Below are 23,660 nucleotides of genomic sequence, written 5' to 3'. Positions count from 1 at the left end.
TTCCAAGGGGCATTAAAACCGTCTTGTTAAGCTACTGCGACCTCCACGTCTCTTCCGAGGGGCATTAAAACCGTCTTGTTAAGCTACTGTAACCTCCACCTCTTTTCCAAGGGGCATTCAAACCGTCTTGTTAAGCTACTATGACCTCCACCACTTTTCCAAGGGGCATTAAAACTGTCTTGTTAAGCTACTGCAACCTCCACGTCTCTTCCGAGGGGCATTAAAACCGTCTTGTTAAGCTACTGGGACCTCCACGTCTCATCAGAGGGCCATTAAAAGCATCTTGTTAAACCACTCTGAACTCCACAGCTCTTCCAAGGGGCATTGAAATGTTGTTTTTAATTAACTCTAACCTCCACGACTCTTCAAACGGGCATTGTATTTCCTTCTAATTTTTGGCAGCTTTTGCTTGGAAGGCATAAGCAAACACTATGGGAGACCCACTCCCCAATAATGGGAATAATGTTTGCAATATGCTGTACTGCATGGCACTTGTAAGGGGCATTGCAAGTTCCTCCATTCCAATTTTTGGCAGCTTTTGCTTGGAAGGAATAATCAAAGACTATGGGAGACCCACTCCCCAATAATGGGAATAATGTTTGTAATATGCTGTACTGCATGGCTCTTGTAAGGGGCATTGCAAGTTTCTCCATCTTAATTTTTGGCAGCTTTTGCTTGGAAGGCATAAGCAAAGACTATGGGAGACCCACTCCCCAATAATGAGAATAATGTTTTTAAGATGCTGTACTGTATGGCTCTTGTAAGGGGCATTAAAACCGTCTTGTTAAGCTACTGCGACCTCCACCACTTTTCCAAGGGGCATTCAAACTGTCTTGTTAAGCTACTGTGACCTCCACCACTTTCCAAGGGGCATTAAAACTGTCTTGTTAAGCTACTGCGACCTCCACGTCTCTTCCGAGGGGCATTAAAACCATCTTGTTTAGCTACTGTGAGCTCCACCACTTTTCCAAGGGGCATTCAAGCCTTCTTGTTAAGCTACTGTGACCTCCACCACTTTTCCAAGGGGCATTAAAACCGTCTTGTTAAGCTACTGCGACCTCCACGACTCTTCCAATGGGCATTGCATTTCCTCCTAATTTTAGTCAGCTTTTGCTTTTCAATGCATATGCGAACACTAAGGGAGACCCACTCCCCAATAATGGGTAGAAGGTTTTTAGTACACTGTAATCCACGTCTGTTTCAAGGGGCATTGCAGTTCCTCATAATTTTTGGAAAGCCTTCCATTCACTGCTTAGGCAACAGTGCACAGGAGACCCAGTTGCTATAAATGGAAAAAATGGATTAGTTAAGGCCCTCTGACCTCCATGTCACTTCCAAGGGGCATTGGAGTGCCTCTAAATTTTTGGTAGGCATTGCACTCACTGTATGCCCTATAACTGTGTAGCCGAACCGCTCCTTTTGGTACAGAAACATATCCTACAAGACATGTTTGGTTGACTGGCCTGATATTGATGTGAATGGTCCCTGTTCCTCCTGCTCTTTCTCCTTTGCCCCCACCTTATCCATCATTAATCACCTGAAGCTTTGTTTTAATGGGAGTCATAGAACTGGGATAGTAGCAGGAAAACATCCAGCAATCCTCAGAGGAGGTAGGATATGCGCCAAAACGCTGACCACCTCAGGCCTAGCCGCTACTACATACATGCGCTTGCATTAAAAGAAAACAAAGCAGATGCTAACTTCTATCATCATCATCATGCTCCTCACCTTGGCACTCTTAACTCCTGATGGAGAAGCCGGGGCCCACCGGAGGAGTCTGGTTCTCTGGTGGGCTCGTCCAATGCTGCCCTAAAGCAGGCCAGGCTAAGAAAAGTGTGGGGGAAGGTGACAGGAGAAATAGGGTTGGCTGGGGACTGTTTATGGACACCCGGCCACCGGGCGGCAGGGAACTGAGTATGGATACCAGGCTGCCGAAGCAGCCATGAGGTAGTGGCCAGCTTCGGCCTCCTCCAAACTAAAAGGCCCCATTTCAAGTGCAAGCTAGAAGTATGGCATTGCAGCCTGGGGGTGGGTGGGTGGCAGGCTGCACACTTACGCTTGCATTAAAAGAAAACAAAGCAGATGCTAACTTCTATCATCATCATCGTGCTCCTCACTTTGGCACTCTCAACTCCCCTGATGGAGAAGCCAGGGCCCACCGGAGGAGTCTAGTTCTCTGGTGGGCTCGTCCAATGCTGCCCTAAAGCAGGCCAGGCTAAGAAGAGTGTGTGGGAAGGTGACAGGAGAAATAGCGGCAGCTGGGGGACCGTTTATGGACACCCGGCCTCCCCCAGGTGGCTGGGGACCATGTGTGGACACCCGGCCACGGGGCGGCTGGGGACCGAGTATGGACACCCGGCCTCCCCCTGGCAGCTGGGGACCGAGTGTGGACACCCGGGCGCCGGGCGGCTGGGGACTGAGTATGGATACCACCCCGCCGAAGGAGCCATGAGGTAGTGGCCAGCTTCGGCCTACTCCAAACTAAAAGGCCCCATTTCAAGTGCATGCTAGCAGTATGGCATTGCAGCCTGGGGGTGGGTGGGTGGCAGGCTGCACACTTACGCTTGCATTAAAAGAAAACAAAGCAGATGCTAACTTCTATCATCATCATCATGCTCCTCACCTTGGCACTCTCAACTCCCCTGATGGAGAAGCCAGGGCCCACTGGAGGAGTCTGGTTCTCTGGTGGGCTTGTCCAATGCTGCCCTAAAGCAGGCCAGGCTAAGCAAAGTGTGTGGGAAGGTGACAGGAAAAATAGGGGCGGCTGGGGACCGTTTATGGACACCTGGCTGCCCCCTGGCAGCTGGGGATCGAGTGTGGACACCCGGCCACCGGGCGGCTGGGGACTGAGTATGGATACCTGCCCGCCGAAGCAGCCATGAGGTAGTGGCCAGCTTCGGCCTCCTCCAAACTAAAAGGCCCCATTTCAAGTGCAAGCTAGAAGTATGGCATTGCAGCCTGGGGGTGGGTGGGTGGCAGGCTGCACACTTACGCTTGCATTAAAAGAAAACAAAGCAGATGCTAACTTCTATCATCATCATCGTGCTCCTCACTTTGGCACTCTCAACTCCCCTGATGGAGAAGCCAGGGCCCACCGGAGGAGTCTGGTTCTCTGGTGGGCTCGTCCAATGCTGCCCTAAAGCAGGCCAGGCTAAGAAGAGTGTGTGGGAAGGTGACAGGAGAAATAGTGGCAGCTGGGGGAACGTTTATGGACACCCGGCCTCCCCCAGGTGGCTGGGGACCATGTGTGGACACCCGGCCGCGGGGCGGCTGGGGACCGAGTATGGACACCCGGCCGCCCCCTGGCGGCTGGGGACCAAGTGTGGACACCCGGCCGCCGGGCGGCTGGGGACTGAGTATGGATACCTGCCCGCCGAAGCCGCCATGAGGTAGTGGCCAGCTTCGGCCTACTCCAAACTAAAAGGCCCCATTTCAAGTGCAAGCTAGCAGTATGGCATTGCAGCCTGGGGGTGGGTGGGTGGCAGGCTGCACACTTACGCTTGCATTAAAAGAAAACAAAGCAGATGCTAACTTCTATCATCATCATCATGCTCCTCACCTTGGCACTCTCAACTCCCCTGATGGAGAAGCCAGGGCCCACCGGAGGAGTCTGGTTCTCTGGTGGGCTCGTCCAATGCTGCCCTAAAGCAGGCCAGGCTAAGAAAAGTGTGGGGGAAGGTGACAGGAGAAATAGGGGCGGCTGGGGACCGTGTGTGGACACCCGGCCGTGGGGCGGCTGGGGACCGAGTATGGACACCCGGCCGCCCCCTGGCGGCTGGGGACTGAGCGTGGACACCCAGCCGCCGGGCAGCTGGGTACTGAGTATGGATACCTCGCTGCTTAAGTAGCCATGAGGTAGTGGCCAGCTTCGGCCTCCTCCAAACTAAAAGGCCCCATTTCAAGTGAAAGCTAGCAGTATGGTATTGCAGCCTGCGGGTGGGTGGGTGGCTGGCTGCATATTTGCCCTTGCAAGGAATGGGGGGAGGTATAATTGAACACTGCCCTGGGACAAGGACTTGCACGGGGATAGTTGCAAGTCTGCATCTTCTGATTCGGCAAGGATCACTTCTGATGGGCACACTTTTAGGCAGTGACCTTGGAGTCAGAGATGCTTCCAGGGGCCTTCCCCATGCATTTCCCATGTCTTTTCAGCACTGTATGCATGTGTAACACAGCACATGGCCAGATAAGGTTGTAAAATGTTAAAATGACATTTCCCGGTGAATGCATTTGTCACGGTTGTAAGCAATACAAAAGTGCAAAAACGCATGAAAAATCCTACTTTTGAACGTAGCCCAAGGTGTGGAGGAGTATTTTTGTTTTTGGTTATTTATTTTACCTTATACACAAGTCTTTACCCTGGAAAGGATGTTCCTTAACATATTTCACAGGAAAGCACTTTCAGTTTGGTTTTGAACGTTTTATTGTGAGCCCGTAAAAGTGGCTTAACACCTCTGACCACGTTGTTGACAGCAGTGACCTGGGGGTCAGAAATGCTTCCTGGGGCGATCCCTATGCTGCCCCCATGTCTTTTGAGCACTGTCACTTTTTAGGCTTTCTACAGACTGCCGGGGGTGCCACCGCAAAAATGCTCGGGTCTCCCATAGACTAACATTGGGCTCGTTGCTTGGGTCGAGCATCCGAGTATCACGATGAGCTCGGCCCGAGCTTCGAGCACCCGAGCATTTTAGTGCTCGCTCAACACTAATTCTTATTCACATCTCCCATAAATTAACTCCTTCGGCCATAAGAATGATCCCTCTAAAATCAAAATTCCCTTAACAATAGGGAGTTCTAACCATCCTGAGGCCTCATAATCAAAATTCAGAAAAGGAGGCCAGGCTTATCCAACAAGAATTGGTACTAAGGTAACATCAGTCTCTCGTCTCAGTTAAGGACCACCCTGGAACATCAAAGATCAGAACACAAAGAGGAAGCCCGGCGTATCAATCAAAAGTCATCCTTTTCTTGTCTCAATACAGTGCTTTCTAACGCTAATTTTTAATTCCCTACTTGTGAGGCCAACAAGACTTTGGAATATTCTTTTTACACATTTCATACTAAAACACATTTTATTACCCATTCCAGATTTATGTGACCTCTTAGTTCATAGTCACTATGACAGGATCAACAAAAAAGTTTTGTTCCTGTGGGAGTGTAAAGCCTGCTCCAATATAACAAAAATCAAAAAAGACACAAAACCTAAAAAATTAGGAAGCATATCACATGCTCCACAAAAGGGGCCATCTATCATGCAGAGTGCCCATGTAACAAGATATATATGTTGGCCTCACAAGTAGGAAATTAAAAATTAGAGTTAGAGAGCACTGTCGATATAGAAAAGGCTAAGAATATTACAGATGATTCCACCCTAAAAACCCTTACCAAGCATTTCAATAAATTTCTTAAGTGTAATCCACATCTGCTGAAAATTAAAGGGATTGATGCAGTGACCTTGGGCTTTAGACAAGGGGACTTAGGGAAGATCCTAGCCAAACAAGAAAGTAAATGGATCTACAGTTGTGCTCAAAAGTTTACATACCCTGGCAGAATTTTTCTTTTCTTGGCCTTGTTTCAGAGAATATGAATGTTAACAAAAAAACTGTTTCTTCACTCATGGTTATGGTTGGGTGAAGCCATTTTATGTCAAACTACTGTGTTTTCTCTTTTTAAATCTTAATGACAACCAAAAACATCCAAATGACCCTGATCAAAAGTTCACATACCCTGGTAATTTTAGCCTGATAACATGCACAGAATTTGACACAAATGGGTTTGAATGGTAACATCCTCACCTGTGACCTGTTTGCTTGTAATCAGTGTGTGTACATAAAAGCTGAGTAAGTTTCTGGGATCCAGACAGACTCTTGCATCTTTCGTCCAGCCACTGACGTTTCTGGATTGTGAGTCATGGGGAAAGCAAAAGAATTATCAACAGATCTATGGGAAAAGGTAGTTGAAGTGTATAACACAGGAAAGGGATACAAAAAGATATCCAAGAAATTGATAATTGCAGTCAGCAGTGTTCAAACTGTGATTAACAAATGGAAAATCAAGGGCTCTGTAAAAACCAAACCGCGGTCAGGTAGACCAACAAAAATTTCGGCCACAACTGCCAGGAAAATTGTTCGGGATGCAAAGAAAAACCCACAAATAACATCAGCTGAAATTCAGGACTCTGAAAACTAGCAAGGTGGCTGTTTCAAGATGCACAATAAAGAGGCACTTGAAGAAAAATTGGCTGCATGGTTGAGTCGCCAGAAGAAAGCCATTACTGTGCAAATGCCACAAAGTATCTCGCCTACAATACGCCAAACAGCACAGAGACAAGTCTCAAAACTTCTGTTACAATGTAATTTGGAGTGATGACACCAAAATTGAACTTTTTGGCCTCAATCATAAACGTTACATTTGGAGAGAGGTCAACAAGGTTTATGATGAAAGGAACACCATTCCTACTGTAAAGCACGGAGGTGGATCGCTGATGTTTTGGGGATGTGTGAGCTACAAAGGCACAGGAAGCTTGGTAAAAGTTGAAGGAAAGATAAATGCAGCACGTGATCAGCAAATACTGGAGACAAATTTGCACTCATCAGCCCGGAAGCTGCACATGGGACGTACTTGGATGTTCCAACATGACAACGATCCAAAACACAAAGGCCAAGTTGACCTGTCATTGGCTACAGCAGAACAAAGTGAAGGTTCTGGAGTGGCCATCTCAGTCTCCTGACCTCAATATCATTGAGCCACTTTGGGGAGATCTCAAGCGCGCAGTTCATGGTAGTGTGGCGCCCCTGCGGGTCCAGTTGCCACAGAGGTACTGCATCTCAGCCAGAGGTGTGGTACCCTACTCTCAGGTAAAGAGGGAGAACTACCCGGGACCCACACACCTACATCCAACACTACACCACTCCAGACCAGCAGGCAGGGCAAGATGCACTTGGTCACTGCTGAGCCCTGTCCCTGGCTGGAAGTGGGGGAACCAAAAGAGAGGGAACCATGTAGTGGGTGTGGGTAGAGGAAGAAGTTCAGGGGAGCACTGAGAAAAGCATATAAAAAGGAGGGTGGAAAGATCTAGAAGGAGTTGTGCTCAGGGGAGCAGTTGAGTTCAGTCCTGCTCAGGAGAGCAGAGGAGTGGGGCCCAGTGAGATAGGCCCCAGGAGGAGAGTGAGGAGAGAGGACAAGAGCAGTGGGAAAGGCTCCAGACATAGAGGGGATCCCAGGGGCACGCCGAGTGCGGAGTCCACCCGTGCGTCCAAGTTCACGCTGACCGTGGAGGGATCAGGCTGCAGTAGGGGACCGGCCCCAGACTAGTGGAGTACTTCAAGTCTCAGCTAGCAAGACGGAGGTTGTGGTATCTTCAAGTGCCGTAGCCACAATCCACACATAATCGCTGAAAAGGTGGCCATATAGGAGGCCCGCGGCCACTGGCTCGGGACACTGTGTGTGAGGCGCAGGGCAGGAGGGCGAAAGCCAGCGCAGAGAGAGATGACCTGGAAAGGTACAGTACATAAGAAAGGGGTCCCGTTCAAGTGCTTCCAAAATATCTGAGAGTTGGCTGGATCACTTCCCCGGAGGACACAGGATGACGTGGGCAGTTACAGACCGGTAACTGTAACCTGGAGAACTTAACAACTGTGAGTAGAACCTGAAGACTGCACCCCACTGTGTCCTTGAATAATTGCTGCGCCATCACCTGCCTAGCACTACATCAGCAACATCTACAACATTCATCTAATATACTGACCTGGGGCCTAACTCTTCCCGTGGAGAGCTGAATTATCTTTGCTGCGTCACCATCAGCCCCAGTGGATCTGCACCGCAGTGGTGGCCCCATATAGCCGCATACCACGGGTGGTGTCACGAACATTATCCCCAAATCTTTAATTCCCAAATTAACTATTACTTCAATTGACCGCCCTGGGTCACGGACCGGGTCACTGCCACCGTGACTACCCCAATACAGGACCGGCCTGGCTACCGAGTACCCCACGGCCCAGGGGGCTCGTCACTAGACAGCCCAGGAATTTATAGGAACTGGAGGCTTTTTGCCAAGAAAAATGGGCAGCTTTACCATCTGAGAAAATAAAGAACCTCATCCACCACTAACACAAAAGACTTCAAGCTGTCATTCATGTTAGAGGGGACAATACACGGTATTAAGAACTGGGGTATGTGAACTTTTGATCAGGGTCGTTTGGATGTTTTTGGTTGTCATTAAGATTTAAAAAGAGAAAACACAGTAGTTTGACAATAAATGGCTTCACCCAACCAATAACCATGAGTGGAGAAAAAGTTTTTTTGTGTTCATTCATATTCTCTGAAATAAGGCCAAGAAAGCAAATATTCTGCCAGGGTATGTAAACTTTTGAGTACAACTGTATAAGTTGGGTACCTGAGCAACACAAGGCCTAAATGAAAATTTGGGGTTTGGGATATTTTTATAGTGAGGAAACATTTGTTAATAACATTTGGAAGCATCAATAACGCAGGGGTCTAATTTTTAACTGTTTTTAAATTATTTTGATGGCTTTTTAACTTTCTTTACTTTCTTCTACTTTTTAAGTTCTACCATTCCTGTTGCCTATGGAATGGGATTGGTTTTCGCTGAATTAACCAAGTGATCTGTTATTTTCCACCTACCTTGGGTCCGTTTGTTGTGGAGCCCTGCTGACTGATCTTCACAGTTACGTCGCCAATTCTTCCCAGATGATTGTTCTGAAAGTACCAATGTGAAGTCCTCTTCATGATCGACTAGGTAATGATGTTCCTGTTTGGAGGGTAGTGTCAGAGAGCATCAAAACTATCATTGATCTTAAGCCATGATCTACCAGTCTTCTTCGTACTGTCCCTTGGACCAGGTCCGTTTGTTGCGCAGTTGATCTTTTCCAGAGGTGAAGCGTCTGAACTTTTGATTTTTGGCTGATACGCCGGGCTTCCTCTTTGTGTTCTGATCTTTGATGTTCCAGGGTGGTCCTTAACTGAGATAGAGACTGTTGTCACCTTAGTACCAACTCTTGTTGGATACGCCTGTCCTTCTTTTCTGTATTTTGATTATGAGGCCTCAGGATGGTTAGAACTCCCTATTGTTAGGGAATTTTGATTTTAGAGGGATCATTCTTATGGCCGAAGGAGTTCATTTATGGGAGATGTGAATAAGAATAAATAAACTCAATTTCACTTGGTAGCAATATATTTGCTATGTTATTACATATGCTCACTTAAGTCAATATACCATTAAGACTTTTGCAACAATTTTTGCAATGCTATTCACTATGAATTGCAAAAATATTTACTGCATTAGCTAAGTAATCATTGTTATTAATTATAGCAAGAGTTCCTTCAACCTTTTTAATTATTAATTTATTTCTTCAAATATTGTGCATTTATATAATCATTAAAGCTAACCTGTCGGCAGGATTTTGCTAAGTAAACTACAGTCAGTGTCATGAGACAAAGTTATTTGACCGTCCAGGTCACATATCAGACAAACCAAATCTGTTCAACGTCTCCAACAATAATTCATATAGAGCAAATGACGTACAAGAACGTAGTTGTATATAAAAATGCAAAGTTTATTGTAAATACAAAATTAAAAACTGACTTATTTATTAAACATAATGACGTAGATACATTAGTAGGGGGCAATATAAGCAGATACTCAAGGCTGAACCAAACACATGGTGCAAAGTAGTTATAAGAGGTTGCTGAAATGGGACATATGTGAGTATGGATATGTCAAACATATACCATAGCCAAGTTGGTGGTATAAAGACTATCAGGAAGGCTCCAATGAGCCGCTAAAGTGCACAGTGCATGCCTAAATATGAGAAAAACAATCTCCATTAAGCAGCAAAAGTATACACAAGATAATATAACTTACATATGTAGATGTCAAAAATGTAAGCCCAGATACCGTCACCCCTACACGCATTTCGGCGCTGTGCCTTCTTCTGGGGGTAATGACATACTAAAGCCGGTATCATTTTTATAGTGCAATTAGCCAATCAGTACAAAGGATGCAAAGTAGGTTTGGTGACTGACCAATCATTGATCATGATGCATCCTAACAAGTGGACGCATATCCGCATTTTAGACCCCTCGCATCACGTGATTGCGGATATGGGTACCGCCCCACGCGTCGCTTGATAGTATGTTCAGCCCCTAGTCAAATGGACAGCTCCTTGCAATCACGTGATGTGGGGGGTGGATCCAACGCTGCGTTGCTCTTAACAGCAATATAAACTTCCGGAGGGGAGGGTCTAAAATGCGGATATGCGTCCACTTGTTAGGATGCATCATGATCAATGATTGGTCGCTCCCCTCTCAGGAAAGAGACCGGAGGGTCGCCGAGGGATTGTGTCTTTATTGTGGTAAAGCTGACCATTTGATTAAGTAATGTGAGCTGCGTTTAAGTAAAGAAAAAAAAAAGGTCAGTTACGCCCGTATAGCTTGTTTACGCTCTGCAGGAGTATTTCTTTCAGGGATAACTACTTTGCAGGAAAATTTGATTGAATTTCAGGTATTTGTGGATTGTGGTTCAACACTTAATGTGATTGATAAAGGGTTTTTGGAAAACCTTAAATTGGAATCCAAACCTTTGTCATCACCTATTTCTGTGATTGCAATTGATAACATTCCCTTGAAATGTATTACTCACAAGGTTGCTGCATTTCCCCTCACTATCAATGGAGTTCACCAAGAAATTTTGGACTTGGTTGTATTGGATAATTTACCCTCTCCAGTCGTTCTAGGTTCGCCTTGGTTAAAACTGCACAATCCTTTACTGGACTGGTCTACTAATGTGATTAAGTCTTGGAGTCCGAAGTGCTATGATAAATGTTGTAATGGTCACATTGCAGCTGTGGAAAAAGGGGAATTACCTGTACTTATTCAGGATTTTTGGAGGGTTTATTCAGAGGAGGAGTCGCAAGTTTTACCTCCTCATAGAGATTATGATTGAGCCATTGAGTTTGTTCCGGGAGCTACTCTTCCCAAGAGTCGCTTGTTTAATCTGACTATCCCTGAAAGAAAGGCCTTGGAGGAGTACCTACAGACTAGCCTGGCTGCTGGTCATATTAGACCTTCTAAGTTGCCTGTGGCAGTTGGATTTTTCTTTGTTACAAAAAAGGACGGGGGTTTACATCCATGTCTGGATTTTCGTGAAATGAATAAGATTACCATACGCAATTCCTACTCATTGCCGTTAATTCCTGACTTGTTTAACCAGTTGGTGGAGGCCAAGTGGTTCTCGAAAATTGATCTCCTGGGGGCATACAATTTGTTACGAGTGAAGGAGGGTGATGAATGGAAAACTGCTCTTAACACTCCGGTAGGTCATTTTGAGAATCTGGTGATGCCTTTTGGTCTTACCAATGCACCTGCATTTTTTCAGAACCTTATTAATGACATCCTGAGACCTTTGATTGGTAAGAATGTGGTTGTGTATTTGGATGACATTTTGATTTATTCACCAGATTTAGAGTCCCATTGGCAGAGTGTACGTGAAGTTTTGCAGTTATTGAGTGATAATTCACTCTTTGCTAAGCTGGAGAAATGTGAGTTCGCTGTGCAGAGAATTAGTTTGTTGGGCTACATTGTCTCCAGCGAGGGCTTTGGGATGGACCTGGTGAAGGTTCAGGCTGTGCAGGAATGGCCTAGGCCTGTTGGTTTGAAATCTATACAGAGATTTTTGGGTTTTGCCAATTATTACAGTAAATTCATTAAGAATGTTTCTATAATTGTTAAGCTTCTGACTGATCTCACCAGGAAAGGTGCGAATACGGTCCAGTGGACTACTGAGGCCATTGAAGCGTTTGAGTATCTCAAGGAGAGGTTCAGTTCTGCCCCTATCCTTATGCAGCCTGATAAGACCAAGCCTTTTTTGGTCGAGGTCGATGCTTCATCGGTGGGGGTCGGAGCAGTTTTGTCTCAGGAGAACAAGGATGGAGTACATCCTTGTGCCTTCTTTTCAAAAAAATTGTCGGAAACCGAACTGAATTATGATGCTGGAAATCGGGAGTTGCTGGCTATTAAACTCGCGTTTGAACATTGGCGTCATTTTTTGAAAGGCGCTAGATTTCCTATTCAGGTTTTCACAGATCATAAGAATTTGATCTATCTGGATGCTGCCAAGCACTTGAATGCCCATCAAGCTAGGTGGGCACTTTTTTTTTCTCGGTTTCATTTTTCTGTTACCTATATCCCTGGTACTAAGAATGTTAAAGCCGATGCTTTATCTCGCAGCTTCTCTCCTACGGTCGGTGCCGAGGCAGAGGAGGAGGAGAGCATTTTACAGAAAGGAGTTGTGGTGGCGGCATTGGACTCCGTTTTGGAGAATGGGATTCTGAAAGCTCAAGATGATGCTCCATCTAACACTCCCCATGGGAGGTTGTTCGTGCCTAGAGCCTTTAGGAGAGATTTGTTTGTGGAGTGTCATGAGTCTCGGTTGGCAGGTCATCCAGGAATTTCGGAGAATAAGAGACATATCAGTCGCAGTTTTTGGTGGCCTGGATGGCAGAAGGAAGTCATCAAGTGGGTGCGTCAATGTACTGTGTGTGCTAGGTCAAAGGTTTCACATACCCCTGCTGTGGGGTTGCTTTGCCCTCTGGAGGTTCCTAGTGCGCTTTGGACGCATCTCACAATGGATTTTATTACTGATCTTCCTGTGTCCGAGGGTTTTACTGTCATCTGGGTGGTCGTGGACCGTTTTAGTAAGATGTGTCATTTGGTTCCATTCAGTAAATTGCCCTGCGCCAAGACACTCGCTAAGGCATTTGTTAAGGAGATTGTCAAGCTCCATGGCGTTCCCACGGATATTGTTTCTGATGGAGGATCTTCAGGTCAAAGGTACCGCAATGGGCTCGAATGTAGCGCCACTAACTGCTACATGGCGACCTTCGAGAACCTGATAGTCTACACTAGCCCTCTCTTCCAGACACATTCCATACTCTGGAAGAGATACATTGATGACATTTTCGGTATCTGGAATGGCACTCCAGAGACACTGGACACTTTCTTTAACCATCTCAATTCAGCGTGGCCCGACTTGGGCTTTACTGTCACTCACGACCATCAGAGAATACGTTTTTTTGGACACTGTAGTCATTAAAGACGAGAAGGGCTTCCTCACGACGGATTTATATTCAAAACCCACCGACCATAATGGACTCTTACATTACTCTAGCAATCACCCGACACATATCAAAAAATCCATTCCAAAATCCCAATTTAAGAGAGTGGAAAGGATAGTGTCAGACCCCGTGATCCGCCAACAGAGGTTACAAGAAATGAGCTCCAAGTTCATTACAAGGGGTTATCCTCCAGCCGCATTACAAATCCAACAAGTAGAGTCCCCTAGGCCTCACACCGACAATTCTGACCGGATCCCGTTTGTCCACACGTATCACCCGTTCGCCTATACTCAACACAAAATAATTCGTAAACACTGGAATATCCTACGCACAGGATATCCATCCATCACCAGTTTTCAAAAACCCTTCATACCCTGCTTCAAGCGTGCTCGCAACCTCAGAGACTCTCTAGTTCGAGCAGACATTGGTAGCACAAAACAAGGACCCAGTCAGCGATTCCTTCAGAATCCAAGAATGGGAACATTCCCATGCCTTCAATGCACACAGTGTAGCAATGTCCTGAAAGGCAGTACCATCCACCACCCCCACAACGGAAAAAAGTTTTACATCAAGGGCTACTTCACCTGCGAGAGTTCTTTTGTAATATACCTGATCAAATGCCCGTGCGGTATGATATATGTAGGGGAGACCACCCAACCTATAAGGGACAGAATCTCAAAACACAAGTCCACAATTCGGTGCAAGAATCTACTGCTCCCCATCCCCCACCACTTCATTAACAGTGGACATAACATATCTCAGCTAAGGTTCCAAGTTCTAGAACAGATCGAACAACAAACAGAGGGAGGCATATTGGATCCACAAACTAGAATCTCTTTCACCCAAAGGACTTAACTGCGAATATGATCTCCTTTATTTTACTTGACAAGGGTCTAACCATAATCTAGATAGTCAATTTTGTCGAATCATCTCCTAATCTGAATATGACCTCTCTCCTGTGCACTCAGGTGCATTCACAGATATTTTAGAGATATTATCATACACTTATATGTATGTATAAGCATGGGTACATTCCATTATTCCTCAGAGGGCAACACTATTTTGATGACATTTCAGAAAAGGTACTGTGTGTTTATGACCTCTGCTAATATTACATGAATATCATATTGCAGCACTTGTATTGAATTGCCATTCCTGTTGTGCTTTCCATAGATCATTTAACCACTTCGCACCAGAGCCTGTTTTTGCCTTCGTGACCGGGCCAATTTTTTCAATTCTGACCACTGTCACTTTATGAAGTAATTACTCTGGAACGCTTCAACGGATTCCCCTGATACTGAGACTGTTTTTTCGTGACATATTGTACTTCAGGATAGTGGTAAAATTTCTTCGATATCACTTGCGTTTATTTGTAAAAAAATCGAAAATTTGGCGAAAATTTTGAAAATTTTGCAATTTTCAAACTTTGAATTTTCATGCCCTTAAATCAGAGAGATATGTCACACAAAATAGTTAATAAATAACATTTCCCACATGTCTACTTTACATCAGCACAATTTTGGAACCCCAATTTTTTTTTGTTAGGGAGCTATAAGGGTTAAAAGTTGACCAGCGATTTCTCATTTTTCCAACAAAATTTACAAAAACATTTTTTTAGGGACCACATCATATTTGAAGTCACTTTGAGGGATCTTTATGACAGAAAATACCCAAAAGTGACACCATTCTAAAAACTGCACCCCTCAAGGTGCTCAAAACCACATTCAAGAACTTTATTAACCCTTCAGGTGCTTCACAGGAATTTTTGAAATGTGGAAGAAAAAAATTAACATTTAACTTTTTTCACAAAAATGTTACTTTAGACCCAATTTTTTTTATTTTCACAGGGGAAACAGGAAAAAAATGGACCCCAAAATTTTTTGTGCAATCTCTCTTGAGCGCGCTGATACCCCATATGTGAGGGAAAACCACTGTTTGGGCGCACGGCAGGGTTCGGAAGGGAAGGAGCGCCATTTGACTTTTTGAATGTAAAATTTGTTTGAATAATTAGCGGACGCCATGTTGCATTTGGGGGGCCCCTAATGTGCCTAAACAGTGGAAACCCCCCACAAGTGACACCATTTTGGAAACTAGACCCCTTAGGAACTTATCTAGATGTGTGGTGAGCACCTTGAACCCCAAGGTGCTTCGCAGAAGTTTATAATATTGAGCTGTAAAAATAACATTTTCACATTTTTCCCACAAAAACGTTTTTCATCCCTTAATTTTGCATTATCATAAGGGTAATAGGATAAATTGCACCATGAAGTTTGTTGTGCAATTTCTCCTGAACACGCTAATACCCCATATGTGGAGGCAAACCACTGTTTTGGCGCACTGCAGGGTTCAGAAGGGAAGGAGCGCCATTTGACTTCTTGAATGTAAAATTTGTTTGAATAATTAGCGGACGCCATGTTGCATTTGGGGGGCCCCTAATGTGCCTAAACAGTGGAAACCCCCCACAAGTGACACCATTTTGGAAACTAGACCCCTTAGGGAACTTATCTAGATGTGTGGTGAGCACCTTGCGCCCCCAGGTGCTTCACAGAAGTTTATAATATTGAGCCATAAAAATATAATTTTCACATTTTTCCCACAAAAAATGTTTTTCATCCCCTAATTTTGCATTATCATAAGGGTAACAGGAGAAATTGCACCATGAAATTTGTTGTGCAATTTCTCCTGAGTACGCCGATACCCCATATGTGGGGCAAAACCACTGCTTTGGTGTACGGCAGGGTTCAGAAGAGAATGGAGCGCTATGTTGGCTGGGATAGGTCGCACACACCATGTCACATTTGAAGAGTCGCTGATACCCTCTATGTGGGGGAAAACCACTGCTTTGGTGTACGGCAGGGTTCGGAAGAGAAAGGAGAGCTATGTTGGCTGGGATAGGTGGCTGACACCATGTCACATTTGAAGAGTCGCTGACATGCCGAAACAGCAGAAACCCCCACAAGTGACCCCATTTTGTAAACTACACCTCTCAAGAAATTCATCTAGGGAAGTAGTGAGTATTTTTTATTTTTTAAATTTATACCATTGGGCAGTGAAAAAAGCATAATTATATTTTTACCACAAAAAAATGTTTTACCCTCAGATTTTACATTTTCACACAGGGCAATGGGTAAAAATGGTGCCGAAATGTGTCACACAATTTCTTCTAAAAGTGGCAATACCCCATATGTGGCTGTATCGTACCGCTTAGCCATACGGCGAGATCTGGGAGGGACGGAGCGCTATTTGACAATTGGAGAACAAATTATTGTAGAATAGGCATTTGGATTTGGGAGCACAAAATTTTCTGAATTTCTTTTGGGGGGCAAGGGCCATTTCGCTTTTCCAGAGCCTTTCTCCTACCAGTAACTTGGAAGTCCCTTATATTTTTAACAGATGACGGACCTGAGTGGGGACTAGCTTTTTTTGAGGACTGAGTTGAAGCTTTTATTGGGAACATTTTACGTAACATTTATCCGGCGCTCTAGGCTGAGCACTTACATCGGGGTTTCCATCTAAATTTCCAAGTGATGTAATTCAGATGAAACCCCTGCGGGATCCATTCACTGTAATGAGGCAGCAGAGTTACTCTGGACTCCGTCTGGCCTCTGTTTAGCGGTGTCCTTTTTTTCAGAAGTGCACAAAACTGTGGCCAACTGCACTTTTATGCACGCCTAAAACAAATGACACCGTGGGATCACAGGCCAGACGGCATTCACAGTGGCCTATATCTGCCTCATTACAGGGAATCTTCCGTCATGGGTTCCGTCTGAATCACGTATTTCAGAGATTTACCCGGAAACTCTGGCGTAAGTGCTCAGCGCAGAGCGCAGGATGTGAGCAGAGCCTTACTGCGATCTTTGGGAGACATAATAAACAAATCAATAGCAGGTGAAGAATTGGTTTTATTTATTTTTTACGCCGTTCCTCGTGCGGTATAAGTGATGTGATTACTTTATTCTTCGGATCGGTGCGATTACAGAGATACCAGATTTATATGGGGTTTTTATGACTGACAGCTGTCACACACTAAAAGACGCTTTTTTTTGCAAAATCTAGTTTTTGCATCGCCATATTTTGAGAGCTATAATTTTTCCATATTTCGGCCGACAGAGTCATCTGATGGCTTGTTTTTTGCGGGACGAGTTGACCTTTTTATTGGTACCATTTTTGGGTACGTGACATTTTTTGATCGCTTTCTATTCCTTTTTTTGGGAGGTAAAATTAACAAAAACAAACAATTCAGGAATTGTTTTTTGAGGGTTTTTTTATGCCGTTCTGCGTGTGGTAAAAGTGATCAGGCAGCGTTATTCTTCGGGTCAGTACGTTTACAGCGATACTACACTTACTCTATTTTTTTTAATGTTTTGGCGCTTTTACACAATAAAACAATTTTATAGAAAAAAATATTTTTTTTTGCATTGCTTTATTCTGAGAGGTATAACTTTTTTATTTTTCGGCTGATGGAGCTGTATGGTGGCTTGTTTTTTGCGGAACATGATGACATTTTCAGCGGTACCATTTTTATTTCCATTTTGCTTTTTGATCGCATTTTTTTCCACTTTTTGTTTGGCGATATGAGGAAAAAGCATAGTTTTTTGCTCCGTTTTTTATTTATTTTTATTACGGTGTGCACAGAAGGAGTTAATTAGTGTGACAGTTTTATAGCTCAGGTTGTTTCGGACGCGGCGATACCAAATGTGTACTTTTTTTATTTTTGCATAAATATACGGATTTATCGGTTTAATATTTTATTTATTTATTTTAATTTATTTTGTATTTTTTTTTTTTTACAGTTTCAAAACATTTTTTTTACTTATTTTTACTTAGTCCCTGTATGGGACAATAATTTTTATTTTTCTGATCGCTGATCTCATGTAATGTAATAGACATATATTACATTACATGAGATCTTCACACAGTCAGTGTGACCTGCCAGGCTTCAGCTGCAGGCTGACGCTGGCAGGACACCATATATGGCAGAGCTGGAGGCGGTCATGTGACCTCCAGCTGCTATAGCAACCCAAGGTCCTTGAAGGTATCAGGGGTCTTCGGAGAGGTAAGTATACCACCCCCTCTCCTCCTGCTGTCTTCTATATGCCGCGATCACTATAGATCGCGGCATATAGAAGACAGCAAAGGGTTAACATCACTGGGACCTGATCCAATCAGGTCCCGTTGATGTTCCCTGTCAGAGCTATCGCTCTGCACCGCTCTCGCAGCGCTTGCAGGACCCTGGGGGTCCTGAGCGCTGCGAGACCACCCACCGTTTTTAAACGTCCGCGCTGCACAGAGCCCAGGCAGCGCGGACGTTTATGTACAGTGGGCGGTCGGGAAGCGGTTAATGATGCTTTTTTCCATTATCTCTGTTGCAGATGCTCCCTCTCCTTGGTCCCTTCCTCAACCATCTCTCCTCACCACTCCGTTGTCTGTTTTAGCGTTACCTTTTGCCAGCTAAGCGCCCCATCGCCCTCTATAGCACTTACAACCCCTTCCTGGTTGCTGGAACGCAAACACACTAACCGTGGAACGCAGACATCGCGGAGACACTCCTCTTCCGGTGACGTCATCCGGTGACTTCCTGTTTCGTGCTCCCAGCCACCACACAGCGTTTGCGCGCGCAGCAATCGCCCCATACACATATATAAGGATCTCTCCACACACATATGGCCACTACAACAAGCGGTGGATACCATGTTATGGATCCTGCCAGTTCCCAGACATCTTAAGGTAACGTCCTTAGCAATTACCAGTTTATTTAAGATGCTCCAGAGATGCCATTGAGTATGCTCATATGTCCCCTTACCCATAGGTGGTCCTTACCATTGCCTGCTTAACTGATGGTACATCAGTACTCCTAGTCACATTTCAACATTGGTAGGTGTACTTGACCTTAACCCAATTGTGCACAGATAGCCATGCGCTTATCTGCTCTAACACCCCCTCTTTTCCTCTCCCCTTTTCCAGTCACAATCCTCATGTTTTACCCCGGTCTAGTTTCCTCCTTGTATCTATGCAATTGTAATTGTAATTGTATTTGTTATCTACTTCTATGTTTATGTACTCACATTGTTATACATCTTGCAGTTAACTGATGAAGGTCATTACGACCGAAACGTTTTACATCCACTTTTGGACTGCAATAAAATTTTCACTGCTTTGCAATATATTTTGAGTGCCAAGGTTATTTCTACATTGTTTACTTTGGGTGACATGGTTTAGTTGTCCTCAAAGTACCGGCGGTTGAGGATTCCCTCTAAAAAACTGGGTCCTAAGTTTGTGGGGCCATTTAAAGTGCTTGAGGTTGTTGTAGAGTCGGCGTCCCTGCCCCCTGCTAGGCAGGGACGCCGTTCCCCTCACCTCTCCGCTCCGTGCCCGGCGGCTTCCTCCCGCTCTGCTGGCAGCGCGCGCTGCTTCCCGGCCTCTGTGCTTAGGGCACGCGCGCGCGCGCTCCCCCTCTCTTAAAGGGGCCGCGCGCGCCGTCCTAAGGAGTCCCCGGCCAATGGCCGGAGGACCTCACCATATATAATGCACCTCCTCCAAAATGGAGGTGCCCGAGCAATGTTGTTGCAAAGCCTTTCAACTCTGCTTCAGCCCTCAGGTCCCGTTACCAGTTACCTGCCAGTTACCTGCCAGTCACCTGCCAGTCACCTGCCAGATTCCTGCCTGATACTTATCTATCTTCAGTCCGACAGTCTGCCTACCAGCCCTGCCAGTCTGTCTATGGATCAGTCTGCCCGCTCACCTGGGAGCGCTCACCTACTACCTGTCTGCTAGCTTACCTGGAGGCTCCGCCGTCACGTGCTGTGACCACCTGCCTGTCCAGAGTCTCTTGCCCGCTCACCTGGGAGTGCTCACCTGCTACCTGCCTGCTAGCCTACCTGGAGGCTCTGCCGTCACGTGCTGTGACCACCTGCCTGTCCAGAGACTCTTGCCCGCTCACCTGGGAGCGCTCATCTGCTACCTGCCTGCTAGCCTACCTGGAGGCTTAGCCATCACTTGCTGTGATCACCGGCCTGTCCAGAGACTCTTGCCCGCTCACCTGGGAGCATCCACCTGCTACCTGCCTGCTAGCCTACCTGGAGGCTCTGCCGTCACTTGCCGTGACCACCCGCCTGTCAAGAGACTGTCCCCGTCACTTGCCGTGACCTCCTGCCCTTCTACCCAGAGACTGTCCCCGTCACTTGCCGTGACCTCCTGCCCTTCTACCCAGAGACTGTCCCCGTCACCTGCCGTGACCTCCTGCCCTTCCACCCTGAGACTGTCCCCGTCACTAGCCGTGACTACCTGCCCGCCTTCCCTGGGAGCCACCCGCTTCCTTACAAGGACTGCCCCCTTGTATAGTTGCTCAGAGGTTCCACCTCCCAGACCCGTTACAGTTTGCTCGGGCCATGGAACCCGGTGGCACCCAAACTCCCTCGCTCTCGGACCTATGCCATGAACTGTCCCATCAGAGGTCCCAACAGGAGTCCATCCTGAGCCACCTGCGGAATGTCAACTCTCGCCTGGACACTCTGATTGCTCCACCAGCAACCACCGCTAGTGTCATGACTCGCAACCCGGCAGCGCCGCTGCCCACCAATACCATTGCATCCTGCCCCGGACCCCGGCTTTCTGCACCTCCTCGCTTCGGAGGCGACCCCGCTCAAGCTCGGGGCTTCATAAACCAGTGCACTCTGCACTTTGAACTCCTGGCCCACCAGTTTATCTCCGACCGGGCCAAAGTGGCATTCATCATGTCCCATCTCACTGGGAAGGCACTGGCATGGCTTAACCCTCTGTGGGAGAGAGGGGATCCCCTGGTGTCCGACCTGTCTTCTTTCCTCACTGCTTTCCGAAGAGTCTTCGATGAACCAGGATGAAAGACCTCATCTGCCTCCTCTTTGCTACGTCTCCGCCAAGGGAGTCTCACCGAGGGCCAATATGCCATACGGTTCCGCACCCTCGCTTCTGAGCTTGCCTGGGATAATGAGGCCCTGGTGTCCGTCTTCTGGGAGGGCCTTTCCGGTCGGATTAAAGATGAGCTCGCCGGTCGGGACATTCCTACCACCCTGGATGACCTGGTGTCGCTGGCTACCCGGATTGACATCGGGTTTCAAGAACGTACCAAAGAGACCACCCGTGAGAGAAGGGTTCCCCGCCTAGCTCCTACTTTCCATAAACCTGTCTCCTCTTCTGTCACTCCCCGGGCGCACTCACCCGAGTCCATGCAGATCGACCAGACCAAATTGGTCAAATCTCGCCAAGAGTCACGCCGAGCCGAGGGGAGCTGCTTCCATTGTGGCAGTAAGGAGCACCTGATTCGTTCCTGCCCGGAGAGGCCGGGAAACTCCAGTGTCTAGGACCGCTCGGAGAGGTCGCCCTAGACAAAAATAAGTCCTCTCCAACCCTGACTTTGTCTGTATCTATCTCCTGGGGAGAGAACCGTCACTTTGAACTCGCCCACCTGGACTCTGGATCCGCTGGAAACCTCATCTCTCAGTCCCTGGTTGAGAAATACCGTATTCCCACCAAGTCTCTGGCTGAACCTTTGTCAGTCGCCTCCGTAGATGGAAGACTCCTTCCGGTGACCATCCTGCTCGTCACGGAACCCATAACCCTGCAGGTGGGAATGCTGCACTCTGAGGTAATCTTCTTCCATGTGTTGTCCGGACTCTCCCACTCCCTATTGCTAGGTCTACCTTGGCTCCAGACACATGAACCCGTGTTGAACTGGCATTCCGGTGAAGTACTCCGGTGGGGGCCGGCCTGCCATAAGACCTGCCTGGTTCCGGTTCGTCCGGTTCGTCCTCCACCTATCCCAGCTAATTTACCCGGTCTTCCGGCTCCTTACTGGCCCTATGCTGACGTCCTCGGTAAGAAGGAAGCAGAGACATTGCCACCTCATAGGCCATATGATTGCCCGATCGACCAGGTACCAGGCGCCACTCCACCCCGAGTGCGTATTTATCCGTTGTTTGCGGCTGAAACCCGGGCCATGTCTGAGTACATAGAGGAGAATCTGGCCAGGGGATTCATCCAGAAGTCTACTTCCCCGGCTGGAGCCGCATTCTTCTTTGTCAAAAAAAAAGATGGCTCGCTTCGCCCCTGTATTGACTATAGAGGACTCAATCAGATCACGGTTAAAAATAAATACCCCCTTCCGCTCATCTCTGAGTTATTTGATCGCCTTAAAGGCGCCAGGATCTTTTCCAAGCTGGATCTACGTGGAGCGTATAACCTGGTCCGTATCCATCAGGGAGATGAGTGGAAAACAGCATTTAATACCCGGGACGGACACTATGAGTACCGTGTGATGTCCTTCGGTCTCTGCAATGCTCCCGCCGTCTTCCAAGAACTGGTCAACGACATCTTCCGTGACCTTCTTTACTCCTGCGTGGTGGTATACCTGGACGACATCTTGGTCTTCTCTCCGGATCTTCCCACAAACCAGAGGGATGTTCGTCAGGTCCTGCTTAGGCTCAGGCAGAACCACCTCTATGCTAAATACGAGAAGTGCCTTTTTGAGCAGACCTCTCTTCCTTTTCTGGGCTATGTTATCTCCCAGATAGGCTTGCGAATGGATCCCGAGAAGCTCTCTGCTGTCCTAAAGTGGCCCCCGTCCGGAGGGCTTGAAGGCGATACAGCGATTCCTGGGCTTTGCTAATTACTATCGTCTCTTCATTCCTCACTTCTCGTCACGGACTGCGCCCATATCTGCGCTCACCCGTAAGGGAGCAAATCCCAAGGTATGGTCACCCGAAGCTGAGGAGGCCTTCCTTTCCCTGAAACAAGCCTTCTACTCTGCCCCTGTGCTGCACCGTCCGGACTGCAACAAACTGCTCTACCTGGAGGTTGATGCCTCCTCCTCTGGAGCCGGAGCGGTGGTCACCCAAAAGTCTTCATCCGGGAGAATGGTAACCTGCGGCTTTTTCTCTAAAATCTTCTCCTCCTCTGAACGCAATTACTCCATAGGAGACCGAGAACTGTTAGCCGTTAAATTGGCGCTGGAAGAGTGGCGTTACCTGCTTGAAGGGGCTCTATACCCGGTGATCATCTACACGGATCACAAGAACCTGGCATATCTCCAAAATGCCCAGAGACTTAATCCACGTCAGGCCCGGTGGTCTTTGTTTTTTGCCCGCTTCGATTTCATCCTTCATTTCCGCCCGGCGGACAAAAATGTCAAAGCTGATGCCTTGTCCCGATCCTTCCTGTCCTCCGACCAAGAGGAGGAGCATATGCACATTATCGACCCCTCCAAGGTGATGAATGTGGCCCCTTGGATTTGACTCATCTTCCACCCGGCAAGACGTTCGTGGCGCCTCCAGACCGTGAGAGGGTTCTTCGCTGGGGTCATTCTTGTAAACTAGCTGGCCATGCCGGCCAAAAAAAGACCTTCCTACTCATTTCCCGGCATTACTGATGGTCTACCCTGCGTAAGGATGTGGTAGACTTCGTCTCTGCCTGTTCATCTTGTGGCCGCAACAAAGTTCCCAGACACTTACCAGCAGGTCATCTCCTGCCGCTTCCCATACCTGTTGCCCCGTG

Source organism: Phyllobates terribilis, unplaced genomic scaffold (genome assembly GCF_046119375.1).
Source record: "Phyllobates terribilis strain yellow unplaced genomic scaffold, ASM4611937v1 Scaffold_1__5_contigs__length_1240528914, whole genome shotgun sequence".
Taxonomy (NCBI): Eukaryota; Metazoa; Chordata; class Amphibia; order Anura; family Dendrobatidae; genus Phyllobates; species Phyllobates terribilis.
Note: the sequence above shows the minus strand (reverse complement) of the source record.